The sequence below is a fragment of the Dendrobates tinctorius genome, unplaced genomic scaffold (genome assembly GCF_039654945.1).
Source record: "Dendrobates tinctorius isolate UK_male_01 unplaced genomic scaffold, ASM3965494v1 ptg000015l, whole genome shotgun sequence".
In the NCBI taxonomy this organism is placed as follows: Eukaryota; Metazoa; Chordata; class Amphibia; order Anura; family Dendrobatidae; genus Dendrobates; species Dendrobates tinctorius.
The window spans coordinates 35869966-35886409 of NW_027361683.1; the positions used below are offsets into that span (position 1 = coordinate 35869966).

At 45.8% G+C, this 16444-nt stretch overlaps 1 protein-coding gene across 10 annotated transcripts in view; it reads right to left on the reverse strand.

The window, feature by feature from the left end:
• LOC141076171 (protein 4.1-like) overlaps window positions 1–16444 on the reverse strand; it is a 382293-nt gene that overhangs the window by 242672 nt on the left and 123177 nt on the right. The gene's annotated exons all lie outside the window — the stretch shown is intronic.

The following is a 16444-nucleotide window of genomic DNA, read 5'->3' on the forward strand; positions in this document are numbered from 1 at the left end:
ATTTCTGATTTCCAGCAGATCTTCAGTTTTATCATTCGACATCAGTTGTCTCTAGGAGATCAGACCACAGCTACAAAAAGTATATGATCATGAAAATAGAGAGTTGAGCTACTCGTGGCACTCAAGGCAGGCAACAGAAAAGACAATCGTTACATAAAAATTAATCTACTGAGACTTTCCATTTCTACCAAACATTTCAGTACAACTAGTTTTAATTGCCATCTTCCTCCCTAAACACTCTGTGGTTTGTTGCCGATAATATGATAGCCATTTCCCCCAGCAAATCCACCAGGATGACACTCACAAGATGCATGCCCTAGCCAGCAGCTTCTTGTGTAAATGTTGCTACAAGCAGGCCAACTGTGGCAGACGTGTCCAGCTTTCGCTTATCTTATTCTCACTACTCCTGAGTTTTCTTTTTAAATCCATCATACGTGTGCAGAGATGTGGGCTTTTTTGTGTAGTGCTCCTTTTTATAGGTCATTATTAAGGTGGCATTGTACTCAGGATTCTCTGGATGTCTTTAAGTTTCTTGGCAGTATCACCTGGTGTGCACATTCTCGTTAAGAGCATAACAAAATCGTTGAAGAGGTTCACCTCTCTGGCACCTTATGGCAGATTTAATTAAAAAAATAAATAAAATAATACCAAAACAATACTAAGGGCAGCAATGAGAATAAAATATGAGCAAATCTGGGACACTTCTAACAAGTTCTTGTTAACAGTATCCATTTCCTCAGGAAGGGAATACTGTAAGGCTGTGTGCACAGCGGATTCATCCATGCGGATTTTGTAAAATCCGCAGGTCAAAATACCTGCGGTTTTACCTGCGGATTGCTCTGCGGTTTTGCCCTGCGGTTTTTCATCTCCTCAATGGAGGAGATGGGGAATCCGCATAAAGAATTGACATGTCAATTCTTTCTGCGGATTGAAAACCGCAGATAATCCGCACGGAAAATTCCGCACCATCTGCATTGCGGTTTTTGATTCCCATAGGGAATCATGGTACTGTACACCGCAGCAAAAACTGCTGCGGGTCCGCAGCGGCCAAAACCGCTGCGGAACCACAGCAAAATCCGCAGCGTGTGCACACAGCCTAAAGTGTGTTGCTGGTTCATTTTGACTCACTGCCAGACCGGCACATGGCATTTGTCAGAATTACCAGCCAGTAATTGCTTACAAAAGAGAAGAACATCTATAACATATTAGGCCTAAGGCCCCATCTCACCCACTGAAGCCAGTGGTTATGGACAACTAGATCTGTTCATGGGCCTCCTGTCCATCCCCTAACAAATTATGTCAAAAAAGGAATTTATATGCCCTTTTTTCTCTCCAGATAGATATGCATCACGAAAGATGTCCAATAGTGGCTTGCTCAGCTCTCCCGATAGAGAACAAGAATGCTTGGGCAAGCCTTCATGTGCATGGGGAAGTTGAAAGACATAGCTGGGGGTCAAGTGATTATTCAGCCAACTGCTTTCTAAAGTGCATTGTCACTTTAAAAAGGGAAGCCATCATCACAAAAGTTACCTACTGTTTATATCAGGTCATTGTTTGCCATGTATTGTAAAAAATATTTTGGTCAAGCCTATTTTCAGAATATTTAATAAAAAAATGTATACAACTATGCTAATTTACATTTTTCACACATGGGATTTTTCTGACTCCTACTTCCTGTCTCATCCCCCCCCCCCCCCTCAGTAGTGATTACCATGTTTTTTTTTAATCAAAGGCAGGATTGCAATGACAGATAACTATAGATGGGCGAACCCGAACAGTAAAGTTCGGCATCCGTACCAAACATCTACAGGAAGTCCGTGTTACTGTTCGGATTCAGCCCCTGAACACCGGGTGTTTGTTGCACTGTCATGTTCATGACAGCGCGGCAAACAGTGCTTCTGATCGGTGGTAAAACCATCACCGCAGGTCAGAGAGCCGCAGTACCCACACTGCCAAAAGACCGTGTGAGCACTCAGCTGTGATCGAAGGTATAAGGCTATGCACTTAGATTTTTGGGTGTGCGGATTTTGTAGAGAAAATCCGCAGGACAAAAGTCCTGCGGTTTATCACCTCATAATGGATGAGGTGTAAAACTGCAGCGTCTCTGCACCAAACAATTGACATGCTGCGGATTGTAAACCGCAGCAAAACCGCGCGGAAAAAAACGCAGCATGTGCACAGCTTTTTTTATTTCCATAGGAAATAAAGGTACTGTACAACGCAGCAGAATCTGCTGCGGACCCGCAGGTGCGGAACCCATCAGAATCCGCACCGTGTGCACATACCCTAAAGTTCACCTCTGGTCGCTGGTGTCAGCTCATGGTACTACCGCTACCATCATCCAACACCTGCTGATGGGAGTATTCATCAGCCGGCTCCAGTACTGTAAATAAATACAACTCTAGGATTAGTAATGGATAGGTGTCTTATAGATGCTTCTCCATTAACCCCTTCGTGACCGGGCCAATTTTTTAAATTCTGACCAATGTCACTTTATGTGGTCATAGCTCTGGAATGCTTCAACAAATCCCAGTGATTTTGAGACTGTTTTTTCGTGGCACATTATAATTTATGATAGTGGTAAATTTAGATTGATATATTTTGTGCTGGTTTATAAAAAAATATCAGAAACTTGACAAAAATGTAAAAACAATTGCAATTTTCAAACTTTGAATGATTATCCCTTTAATTCAGATAGTCATACCACAGAAAAACATTAATAAATAACATTTCCCACATGCCTGCTTTACATCAGCACCATTTTTAAAACGCTAATTTATTTTGTTAGCCTTTTAGGAGGTTTAAAAATGTAGCAATCATTTTTCATTTTTTCAAGGAAATTTACAAAATTTATTTTTTTGAGGGACCTATCCAAGTTTGAAGTGACTTTAGGAGTGCTATATACTGGAAAACCCCAAACATGATACTATTTTAAAAACTGCACCCCCTGACATATTGAAAACTGCTGTCAGGTAGTTTATTAACCCTTCAGGTGATTTTCAGGAATTAATGCAAAGTGGTATAGCCGGAATGAAAAAGTGTTTGTTTACCACCTAGATGTCACTAACTTCTGAACTGACCGCTGTAGCCAGGAGACTCTAAAGGCCCCGTCACACTAAGCGACTTACCAGCGATCCCGACACCGATATGAAGGTGTCAGGATCGCTAGTAAGTCGCTATGTGATCGCTGGTGAGCTGTCACACAGACAGCTTCACCAGCGATCAGCACAGCGATGCCGAGCGCCCGGCATTGCTGGCCATTCTGTAAAAAATAGAATCAAAATAAAAAATATAGTTATTCTCACCTTCCGATGTCCCGTTCAGCCATCCCGCCTCTCTTCACGCTCTGGTCCCAGTGATCCTTTGCACGAATGACCGCGAGATGTCACAGTCTCGCGGGATAACAGTCTCGCGGTCATTCGTGCAAAGGATCACTGGGACCGGAGCGTGGAGAGAGGCAGGATGGCTGAACGGGACATCGGAAGGTGAGAATAACTATATTTTTTTTATTTTTTACACCTGATCGCTGGTCTCCCGCCTGTCACACACAGCGATGTGTGCTGGCCAGCGGGAAACCAGCGACCAAAGAAATGTCCAGAGATTTCTTCCAGCGATCAGCGATACAGGCAGGGGGGCCGCTCGCTGATCGCTGTCACACACAGCGATCTCGCTGGTGAGATCGCTGTTACGTCACAAAAGTTGTGACTCAGCAGCGATCTCGCTACTGAGATCGCTTAGTGAGACGGGGCCTTAAGGCCGCTATTTGGCCATGAACTGCTATGGCAAACATCAGGACCACACAATCATGATCTCGGTGTGTCAATTAGATTAAAGTGCAAGCCCCCACAATCTATTAACCATTTATTTGATGTAGTCACTTTTGACAGCAGCAACTAAGGGGTTAAACAGATATGGATGGTGCCAACACCGATCATTTGTGATACAGCAAGTTGTCAGATATAGTGGACAGCTGCTGGATTGTCACCTGTATGGGGATGATATTCCCTTAGGCCTCTTTCACACATCCGGTTTTTGTAATCCGGCACGATGCAGCGAAATTTTTAATAACCGGATCCGGTTTTGTCCCATAAGCTTTCATGGTCACCACATCGTGCCGGATGGTTATGCGTCGTGTCCGGTTGTTGCCAGACACGGCATAAATTAGCCGTCCGGCATCTGCAAAAAACGTTCCCTGCAACGTTTTTTTGTCAGCGCCGGACCGGCTTTTTCCACAGCGCATGCCCGGACTCTGTGAATGTTAACCCCACAAGTGCCCGGCGAGAGAGAGAGAGATCTCTCTCTGTCACCCGGACACTTGTGAGAGATCTCTCTCGCCGGGCACTTGTGGGGTTAACACTCACAGTGTCTGGGTGAGAGAGAGATCTCTCTGTGGGGTTAACCCCACAAGTGCCCAGCAAGAGAGAGATTCTCTCGCCTGGACACTAAGTGTTAACCCCCCATGTCTCTCTCTCTCTCCACCCCCCTCTCCCCTCCCCCACCTTTCAGCAGCTGTCTCTCATCGGCTGCCTCTGTCCACCTCGTCCTGCGGCTCCTTTAAATAATGTCCGAGCCGTATCTCTCGCCGCATACACATCCGGTGTCACAGCTGCAGGCCGGATCCGGCGGCCCGGCTTTTCGCCGCACGCCGCCGGACCCCACACACCGGATGTGTGAAAGTAGCCTTATATCTCAGGTCAGTAAATATACGTATTGGCGGTCATGAAGGGGTTAATAATCCATGGGCTTGATGTCACCTGCCCAATTTAAATACCCAGAAACTCTCCCTATTAGGGATCATACTCACTTGCGAGAAACTCGCACGATTCTGGTGAGTCTCTCGCATGAAAACTTGGCACTGCCGCCGGCACTGGGACCGGAGCGTGCGGCTACATAGAAATACATGTAGCCGCACGCTCCGGTGCGAGAGTCAGGTTTCATGCAAGAGACTCGTACGAGTCTCGCAAGTGAGTATGAGCCCTTAACTAAATTCCTATATCGGTCAGTAACATTATCTGGTATCTGTTCAATAATAAGTTTAAATTGTTTAGGATCTTTCTGAGGAGTTATGGAAAAATGTTTGAACAGACTTTGCAGTAAGTATCCATTTCTGATATTTTGAAGGTGCTTATTTAAACGTGCGTGCATAGTCTGTATAGTACGTCTATATATATATATATATATTTTTTTTTTTTTTTTTATTTTTTTATTTTTTTTTTGAAGACCACAAGTACACTCTATTAAATAAAATGACAAATATTGACTGACAACTAACATGGTCATTAATTTTGAAAACAGTACCTGTGATGTTTGATTTAAAATTCCTTAGCACCACGTATGATGGATGTACAGCAGAGACATTTGGGTGTTCTGCAGGCAAAACAATCCGGATTAGAATCTATAAGGGTAGTAAAGAAAGGGGCTCTAAAGGGCCTGTCACACTAAGCGATATCGCTAGCAATATCGCTATAACGTCACTGGTTTTTGTGACGCAGCAACGATATTGCTAGCGATATCGCTACGTCTGATACTTACCTCCGACCGCTCCCCCGCTGGTTATCGCTGATCGCGCGAGAACGTCCTGGACCGTTGCTCGTCGTCAGCTTCCTGCTGTGACGACGAGCGACTCGTGGACGCGGGCGGGAGGACGTCAGGATCGCCTCGTCTGCCAGGTAAGTAGCAACCCCCGACCCCTGCGATGTCGCTGGTGAGATCTGCCTGTGTGGCAGCTCACTAGCGACCACTTAGAGATGTACCAGCGATCCTGACCGCGTCATATCGCTGGTACATCGCTAAGTGTGACAGTACCTTTAGAGAAATGTTGCTAGGGGCAACCAAATTACTCAGTACGGTTCTTTCTAAACAACATTTTTGGTTGGGCAGGTAGATTTTTTGAGAGAACAGGGTCATCCTTCAGGATAAACCAGTATTTTTTAAGCAGGTCATGAATTACCTTGATACTGGTTAAAGGTGGTAACAAAGGCTCCATTTGCCAAAATCTGATGTGGTGGTGTCCCTGGTTGCGTTAGCCCTAATTTTATTGATGCAATCCTCCTTTGAGAATATTTTTTGCCTTAAGGAAAGCATCGGGAATTAATTTTTTCGGGTACCTTTGGCTGTGAAACAGTTTCTTCAGAATTTGTGCCTCTTTCAAAAAATCTTTGTCATATGTACAATTTTTCCTAATCCTCCAACACTGTCCATAAGGAATGTTTTAAAATCCATTTGGGGAGGTGACCACTATTAAAACTCAAATAACTGTTGACCTCTACTTTTTTTTTTTTTTTTTAAAATGGGTAGAGGTAAAAAGTTTACCTGCAGAATCAACATATATCAATAAATCAAGAAATTGAATGGCCGTTGTAGATGTTTGGGCTGAAAATGTAAGGCCCCAAGAATTAGTATTCAAAGTATGAATGAGGTCAGAAGTGTCTTGGAGGGAACCAGTCCAAACAATGAATAGATCATCAATATATCTACGGTAAAGGGCTATTTTGCCTATTGCCAATGGAGACTGTGCGATGAGGACGGATTCAATTGTTCCCATAAATTTGCATAACTCGGAGCGAATCTTGTCCCCATCGCGCAGCCTTTAATTTGGCGAAAGAAAAAGTACTCAAAAGAAAAAACATCTAAAATAAATTTTATGGATTTCTTTAAAAATTCTGAGGATGGGGTAATTATTCATCAGTTGAGAAAAACTGGATAATGGCCTCCAAACCAAGTTCATGAGAAATGTTGGAATATAATGCATGGACATCCATAGTTATAAGAATACAGTTAGGAGAACACGACAACACTTGAAGATGATAAATAAGTTGTGATGAATCTTTAAGATAAGAATCTAAACCTGAAACATTTTTGTAAAAATAAATCTATATGTGATAAATTGCAAGTGATGGAGTCTATACCGGAAATTATAGGTCGGCCACATGGATTTATTGTGTCTTTGTGGATTTTTGGGTAAAAAATTTAAAAAAAATTAACTTTAAAACAAGAAATGTTTAAAAATTTTAACTCCTTTTTATTCAGGAAACCGGAGGAAAGTGCTTCCTTGATAAGCACAATGTATTCAAGAAAAATTAAAGTAGATAGAGCATGTTCCAATCTCTCATAATAATCTTTGTCATCAAGAAGTCTGAAAACCTCATTGATATACCAACTCCTATTCCTGATAACCACCCCTCCACCCTTGTCAGCATTTTTTTTTATAATGTCCTCATTAGCCAAGTAAGCATTATATTGACATTTTTTTCTTTTTCAATATTTTTTATTGCCTATGTATTAATTTTATATTGTTTTAATCACGTTTTATTATTGTAAGTGCCAAAGGTTTTGATTAGCAGTTTTATTCTGGATTGTTATTGGATAATTTAACTTTAAATACCCCTTCCCTTGTTCCTAATCATGTTTCCACCTGATGAAGACAGCATTTGATCGTTAAAAACGCGTTGTGGATTAAAGCAAAGGATTTCCCCAACACTGGCATTGCTTGTTTAAGCGCCTCACGACTGTGGTTTTATTTGTATTCAAACAAAAAAAAAAAAAAAAAATTGTATTTTTTTATATTTTTTTTCTGCCAAACACCTTGGAACAATAGATCATCTTCTGCTGGTGGATTTCCCTTTAAGTAAGGAAGGACGTATGTCTATTTTAAAAGTCTTAAGAGACATGGATCATGCAACTGTTATAGAACCTAAAGTATTAACATTATTCTGCATGTGAATTATTATTTTTAAATTGTTCCTGACTGCATCTTGCTCAACTGGTAAAGAAAAAAATAGAATTGAAAAAAAAAAATAAAAAAAAATGAAAAAATAAATTAAGATCATGGTCAAAAAAGAAAATGATTTAAAAAAAAAAAAAAAGTATGCAACTCCAATGACTCGCTATTATTTGCTATAGTGTATGTAGTAAAGCTTGACAATACTGGATTACATCATTAAAGTAACCAAAGACATCTGGAATGGCTGATAACAGGTCAGAATCAAGATAAAGAGGATTGTAAAACAACATGTAAACAAATGGTGGCTTTTAACTGCCTTAAATTTAATCTGACAGAATGGGCTCAACTAAACATTTTCTAATGCGAACATGCAAGTGAGGAAAAAAACATGACTTTATATCAAGTTTCAGAAAGATTTACTAAGCGAAATGTGCCAGTGTTTCGTTGCACATTACACCACGAAATGAAATATATGCCATTTATTGTGCAGTAATTCTTGCCTCAGGGTCAAATCAATGAAGAATCAAATGTGACAGAATGTGAAATACTTTTTCACTTAAAATACTGTTGTCAATGTATGCCAGTTAAATGGAACCAGTCATTGGGAAAGTAGACCTCTCACCAAAGGCATGTTTGCAAAGACCCTTTCTTGCTTATTAAACGCAGTACATGATTAGAAAACTTCCAGCTCTCCTGACGGTCCCCTTTGTTTCGTCATCCTCCTTCAGTCTTTGACTGACTGGTCACTCTTCTCTTTTCCCCTGCCCAAGATTCTGTGCGACCGCTGTATCATTGCCTGGGTTATTATTAATATTTATTTATATAGCGCCATCAGACCAGAGAACCTTGAACCAGTCTGTCTCAGAGTCCTCCAAGTGATCATGAGCAAACTGTAGACGAGCTTTGACATGACGCTTTGAAAGTAAAGGTACCTTACGGTCTCGTCTGGAACGGAGACCATTGCGGTGGAGTACGTTACTTATGGTATGATTTCGCAGGTTTACACATTCGGAATTAACTTGGCATTGTGACATTTGGACTGTAGATCAGCCTGGAAGTGTGAAATGCACTGCAGCAAAAAAGAATGTTATTTCTTTGTTTAATTTTTTCGGACAAGCCTGGCCTCGGCACGGGAGGAAACTTTCAAAGGCTGTCCAGGCCGTGGAAGGCTAACAGTAGTTCCATAAGCCTTCCACTTCCGGATGATGCTCCCAACAGAGGAGACAGGTAGGCCCAACTCCTTGGAAAAGGTTTTGTACCCCTTGCCAGCCTTGTGACCCTCCATGATCTTGTCTCTGATGGCCTTGGAATGCTCCTTTGTCTTTCCCATGTTGACCATGTATGAGTGCTGTTCACAAGTTTGGGGAGGGTCTTAAATAGTCAGAAAAGGCTGGAAAAAGAGATAATTAATCCAAACATGTGAAGCTCATTGTTCTTTGTGCCTGAAATACTTCTTAATACTTTAGGGGAACCAAACAGAATTCTGGTGGTTTGAGGGGTTGAATAATAAATGACCCTCTGAATAAACTTTTCACAATTTAAAAATAAATTAAACAAAGAAATAACATTCTTTTTTGCTGCAGTGCATTTCACACTTCCAGGCTGATCTACAGTCCAAATGTCACAATGCCAAGTTAATTCCGAATGTGTAAACCTGCGAAATCTGCAGGGGGTTGAATACTACTTGTAGGCACTGTACATACAAATTACAGATATCGCTCACTTAGGGTACCGTTACACTTAGCGATGCACCAGCGATCCCGACAACGATATGGATCGCTGGTGCATCGCTAAGTGGTCACTAGTGAGCTGCCACACAGGCAGATCTCACCAGCGACATCGCTGGGGTCGGGGGGGTCGCTACTTACCTGTCAGACACGGCGATCCTGACATCCTCCCGCCCGCGTCCACGCGTCGCTCGTCAGCGCCACAGGAAGCCCAGCAGGAAGCGCCCGACGAGAAAGGATCCAGGACCTTCTCGTGCGACCAGCGATAATCAGCGGGGGAGCCGGTCGGAGGTAAGTATCACATGTAGCGATATCGCTAGCAATATCGCTGCTACATCACAAAATCGGTGACTTTACAGCGATATTGCTAGCGATATCGCAGTGTGTAACGGGGGCTTTACAGTAAACAAACTGACAATCAGACTGATATAGAGGGGTGAGAGGACCCTGCCCTTTCAGGCTAAAGCCCCCGTTACACATAGCGATATTGCTAGTAGCTAGCAATATCGCTGTAACGTCACCGATTTTGTGACGTAGCTGCGATATTGCTAGCGATATCGCTATGTCTGATACTTACCTCCGACCGGCTCCCCCGCTGGTCGTGCGAGAAGGTCCTGGACCATTTCTCGTCGGGCGCTTCCTGTGGCACCGACGAGCGACGCGTGGACGCGGGCGGGAGGACGTCAGGATCGCCGCGTCTGACAGGTAAGTAGCGACCCCCGACCCCTGCTATGTCGCTGGTGAGATCTGCCTGTGTGGCAGCTCACTAACGACCACTTAGCGATGCACCAGCGATCCATATCATTGTCGGGATCGCTGGTGCATCGCTTAGTGTAATGGTACCCTTACATTCTACAGGATGGTGGGGAAGGAGAAAGTAGGTTGGGGGGTTGCAGCAGCTCCAGTGATGGTGAGGCAGTAGCTCCAGTAGTGGTGAGGGGGCAGCGGGGATCATTGCAGGCTGTAGGCTTTCCTGAAGAGATGGGTTTTCAGTTTCCGTCTGAAGGATCAGAGTGTGGTTGATAGCCGGACGTGTTGGGGCAAAGAATTCCAGAGGATGTGGGCTATTCGGGAGAAGTCTTGGAGGCGGTTGGGTGAGGAGTGAATAAAGGCCCCTTTACATTTAGCAATGCACCAGCGATCCCGACCACGATACGACCCGGTCAGGATCGCTGGTGCATCGCCAAATGGTCGCTAGTGAGCTGCCACACAGGCAGATCTCACCAGCGATGTAGCGATGCTTGGCCGTCGTACTTACCTTTCAGACGAAGCGATGACCGCCGTCTTACGCCCGCGTCCATAGCGCACTCGTCGGCGCCAGCAGGAAGCCGACGACGAGAAATGGACGTGGACGATCTCGCACGATCAGCAATAGCCAGCGGGGGAGCCGGTCGGAGGCAAGTATCACATGTAGCGATATTGCTGCTGCGTCACAAAATCGGTGATGCTTTAGCGATATCGCTATGTGTAAAGCCCCCTTAAGTGTGGAGGAGAGAAGGAGGTCTTGGGAGGATCAATGATTAAGTGAGGGAAGATATCGGGAGATTAATTCAGAGATATATGGAGGAGACAGGTTATAGATGGCCATGTAGGTCAGTATTAGTAATTTGAATTGGATACGCTGAGGGAATGGAAGCCAGTGAAGAGATTTGCAGAGGGGAGAAGCGGAGGAGTAGCGAGGAGAGAGATGAATTAGTCGGGCAGCAGAGTTAAGGATGGACTGGAGAGGTGCGAGGGTGTTAGCAGGGAGGCCACAGAAAAGGATGTTGCAGTAGTCGAGACGGGAGATGATGAGGGCATGCACAAGCATTTTAGTAGATTGAGGGTTGAGGAAGGGACGGATTCTGGAAATATTTTTGAGCTGTAGGCGGCAGGAGGTGGAGAGCTTGGATGTGCGGTTTGAAGGACAGGGCAGAGTCAAGGGTTACTCCGAGGCAGCGAACCTCCGGTTCGGGGGAAAGCGGGATGTCGTCAATTGTTAAACATAGGTCAGGTAAGGAGGATCTGTGAAATGGGGGAAAGATGATCAGTTCAGATTTGTCCACATTCAGTTTGAGGAAGCGAGAGAAGGAGGATATGGCTGATAGACACCCGGGATTCTGGACAGCAGAGAGGTAGATCTGAGCGTCATCGGTAGAGTTGAGCGAAACGGGTCGAAAAATTTCAAAAGTCGCCGACTTTTGGCAAAGTCGGGTTTCATGAAACGAAACCCGACCCTAGGATGAGGTCGGCCACGAGGTCGGCGACTTACGCGCCAAAGTCGCGTTTCAAAAGTTTGTTTTGCGCTCTTTCAGCCAATCAGGATCCACGGACACTGTGGGCAACGTGATGACATAGGCAGGGGTCACCACCATCTTTCAGAAGGGCATGCAAGTGATTGGCTTGCTTTGGTGGGCGTCACAGGGGGTATAAAAGGGCGTGCACGCCGACCGCCATCTTACTTCTGCCGATCTCAGTATAGGGAGAGGTTGCTGCTGATTCTGTAGGGAGAGCGTTAGGCAGGGAAGAAGACAAAAAAACTGCTTCTGCTGCTAGCAATTTGGCCTGCACAACACACCAGTCACTGTGTGTGCAGTGCAAGGGGAGGCTATATTGTGGTGTATCAGTGGTGTTGGTTGTTGGGCTGCCTTTTAAGGCTTCCTGACAGGCTGGCATTGCTGTTTACCCACTGCTCTGCAAACTGCTTTTTTTAAAAGCAATCCAATCTCCCTTATCCTCTAGTCACTTTTGTCACAGCTGTGCCATCGAGCCTGTGACATAGCGCTCAGATATCAGTGGGCCTCACACAATCCAAAAGTGTCCAGTGTCCACAAGTGTCTGCAGAAATTCAAAATCTCCCTTATCCTCTAGTCACTTTGGTCACAGCTGTGCCATCGAGCCTGTCACATAGCGCTCAGATATTCATTGGGCCTCACACAATCCAAAAGTGTCCAGTGTCCAAAAGTGTGTGCAGAGATTCAAAATCTCCCTTATCCTCTAGTCACTTTGGTCACAGCTGTGCCATCGAGCCTGTCACATAGCGCTCAGATATTCATTGGGCCTCACACAATCCAAAAGTGTCCAGTGTCCAAAAGTGTGTGCAGAGATTCAAAATCTCCCTTATCCTCTAGTCACTTTGGTCACAGCTGTGCCATCGAGCCTGTCACATAGCGCTCAGATATTCATTGGGCCTCACACAATCCAAAAGTGTCCAGTGTCCAAAAGTGTGTGCAGAGATTCAAAATCTCCCTTATCCTCTAGTCACTTTGGTCACAGCTGTGCCATCGAGCCTGTCACATAGCGCTCAGATATTCATTGGGCCTCACACAATCCAAAAGTGTCCAGTGTCCAAAATCTCCCTTATCCTCTAGTCACTTTGGTCACAGCTGTGCCATCGAGCCTGTCACATAGCGCTCTGATATTCATTGGGCCTCACACAATCCAAAAGTGTCCAGTGTCCAAAAGTGTGTGCAGAAATTCAAAACTCCCCTGTCCTATAGACACCTTGTACCTTGTTTTACATTACTATATAGTTTGTTGGATTTTGTCTACATTTCTACCAAAAATGAGGAAGGCTGGTGGAAGAGGCCGTGGAATTGGGCGGGGGTTGGCAGCTGGTAATGATGGTGTTGGTGGTGGATCTGATGGTAGTGGCAAGAGCAAAATAGGACCGAATGCAGGAGGTGTTGAGCCTGCGTCATCGTCTGGCTACATAAGGCCTCGAACGCTTAGTTTTCTAGGAGTTGGCAAACCGCTTTTAAAGCCAGAGCATCAGGAAAAAGTTTTGTCTTACATTGCTGACTCAGCCTCCAGCTCTATCGCCTCCTCTTCTTCAGTTGTAAAAAGTAAAAGCACTGAGTCGTCATTGGAGGCTCATGTTCATGAACCACACCTTTCCTTGTGTCCTTCACCCCAACCAAGATTGAAGGATGACGCAGGCCATACTACTGATTACTCCATGGAGCTGTTTTCACATACCATGCCTGGATTATCAAGTGAAATGGTGAATTACCCAGGCCAAGATGAATCTGACATGGAGTGCACTGATGCACAGCCGCTGATGGATGATTCTGCTGGTACATTCACTCAGAGCACTACATTGTCCTCGCAGTGTACAGAGCCAGATTCTGACCCTGATGAGACTCAGGTGCCCCTTCCCGCACACTATACCACCATACACGGTGACACAGAGGAAGGTGCACATGACATAGAAGAGGAGGTGATGGATGACCCAGTTGTTGACCCAGATTGGCATCCATTGGGGGAAGAGGGTGCTGCTTCTAATAGCTCAGATGAGGAGCATCCACAGCAGACATCGACATCGCAACAGCTGTAATCTGGCAGGCCCGGAGCACTCCAAAGACAGGTTCCAAACATCAAAGGAGTTGCTGGACAGCTTGTCCAGAGGGTCAAAAGATCACAGCGTGCTAGGCCGCAAAATGTCTGCCAAAGTAGGAAGAGTGCAGTGTGGCACTTTTTTGACCAAAATCCTCATGATCAGGCCAAGGTTATCTGTAAGAAGTGCGCAAAGACCTTTAGCCGAGGGAAAAATCTGAAAAATTTGAATACCAGTTGCATGCTTAGACATTTAACCAGCATGCACTTGCAAGCATGGACACAACACCAAACCTCAAGTGCCACATGTGCAACTGATCACAACGAAGGTAGTCAGCAACGCTACATTGTTTCCCCCACTGTAAGCCCACCGGTTAGCACAGCAGCAAATGTTGAGGTGTCGTTGCAAGGCCACAGCAGTCAGGGAATCCCACTGTTATATCAACGAAAGACTGATTCTAGGCCATCAGAAAGAACACCAACTCCATCACCATCATCAACCCTCTCTCAGTCCGCCCTGTCCACCGCTACTTCCACCATATGCAGCTCTCAAGTCCAGCTCACCCTCCCAGACACTATGAGTAGGTCAAGAAAGTACTCAGTCTCTCATCCGCGTACACTGGGTTTGAACGCCCACATTGCCAAACTAATCTCGTTTGAGATGATGCCCTTTCGGTTGGTGGAAAGCACAGCTTTCCGCGAACTCATGGCCTATGCAGTACCACGCTATGACCTACCCAGTCGCCACTTCTTCTCTCGCAAAGCCATCCCAGCCCTCCACCATCATGTGAAAGACCGCATTGTCCATGCACTCAAGCAGTCAGTGAGCGGAAAGGTGCACCTCACAACTGATGCATAGTCCAGTCGGCATGGCCAGGGCCGTTACGTGTCCATCACTGCGCACTGGGTTAATGTGGTGGATGCAGGGTCCACAGGGGACAGCGGTGGTGGGACAGTGCTGCCTAGCCCACGGTATAGGAAACAGTTGGCTGTAGGCGTTCGACCCTCCTCCTCCTCCAGAAGCGAAAGCTCGTCCACAGAGCGCAGTCGTACGAGCACTCCATCTGCAGCTGCCACTGTTGCACACGATGTGTCCCCCTATCGAGCAGCTAGTGGAAAGCGTCAGCAGGCTGTGTTGCAGATGATGTGTTTGGGCAACAGACACACCGCCGAGGTGCTGGCCGAGTACTTGAAGCGACAAACTGAGTCATGGCTGGGCAGTGTACATCTTGAGGCAGGCAAGGTAGTTAGTGATAACGGCCGTAATTTTGTGGCAGCCATAGCCCTTTCAAAACTCAGCCATATACCTTGCTTGGCTCACACCTTGAACCTGGTGGTGCAGTGCTTCCTCAAAAATTATCCGGAGTTAACAGCCCTGCTCCAGAAGGTGCGAAGACTGTGCGCGCACATCCGCCGGTCGCCTGTACACTCCGTTCGTATGCAGAAGCTGCAGCGATTGTTCCACCTTCCCAACCACCGCCTCATTATCGACATTGCAACAAGGTGGAACTCCACCCTGCACATGGTGGAGCGGCTGTGCGAGCAGAGGCAGGCCATAATGCATTTGTGGGAGGATACACGGCCAGGCACTTTGAGAGCAGACATGGAGTTGACAGGTGTGCAGTGGTCGAAGCTGAAAGACCTCTGTAAAGTCCTTCAGTGTTTTGAGGAATGCACACGGCTGGTAAGCGCAGACGACGCCATCCTAAGCATGAGCATCCCACTTATGCGTCTGCTCATGCAAACTTTGACGCACCTTAAGGAGCAGGCGTCTGCAGCCAATGTTGATGAGGAGGAAGAGGAGGAGGGAATCCTTGATGACGACATTCAGCCATTGTCTGCTCAGGGACCTCTCCTGGATGAGGTGGAGGAGGAGGAGGATGATGGGGATGATTACTTAGGGGAGGAGGATGCATCTCGTGGGGCAAGTGAAAATGTTGGCGTGGCAAGGTCTGGTACAGGGTTTGTGCGTGACTGGAGGGATGTGGATTTGCCAGAAAGTGCTCCTCCAACCAGCACTCGCAGTGCATCATTGACACCGGGAACATTGGCCCACATGTCAGATTATGCCTTGCAGATCCTAAAAAGGGCCCCACGCATTGCCAAAATGATGAACGATGACGACTACTGGTTGGCCAGCATCCTGGATCCACGCTATAAAGGCAAATTACAAAACATCATGCCACAGGAGAACCTTGACCTAATATTGGCTAATAAACAAGCAACTCTGGTAAATCGGTTGCTTGAGGCATTCCCAGCACACAGCAGCGGTGATGGTTCTCACACGAGCCGTACGGGCCGGGGGCAGCTTGGCAGAGGTGTTCGTGGTGCACACAGCAGAAGTGGCGTTGGAGACAGGGGTTTCATGACAATGTTGTGGACTGATTTTTCAAATACCGCTCACACAACTGGTAATACTGCATCGATGGAAAGTGACAGGAGACAGCAGTTGTCAACTATGGTTACAAACTACTTTTCCTCCCATATCGATGTTCTCCCACACAGGTCATTCCCCTTTGACTATTGGGCCGCTAAACTGGACACCTGGCCTGAATTGGCACAATATGCCTTACAGGAGCTCGCTTGCCCAGCTGCAAGTGTGCTATCGGAAAGAGTCTTCAGTGCAGCTGGATCAATCCTGACAGAAAAAAGGACCCGTCTGTCAACCCAAAATGTGGAT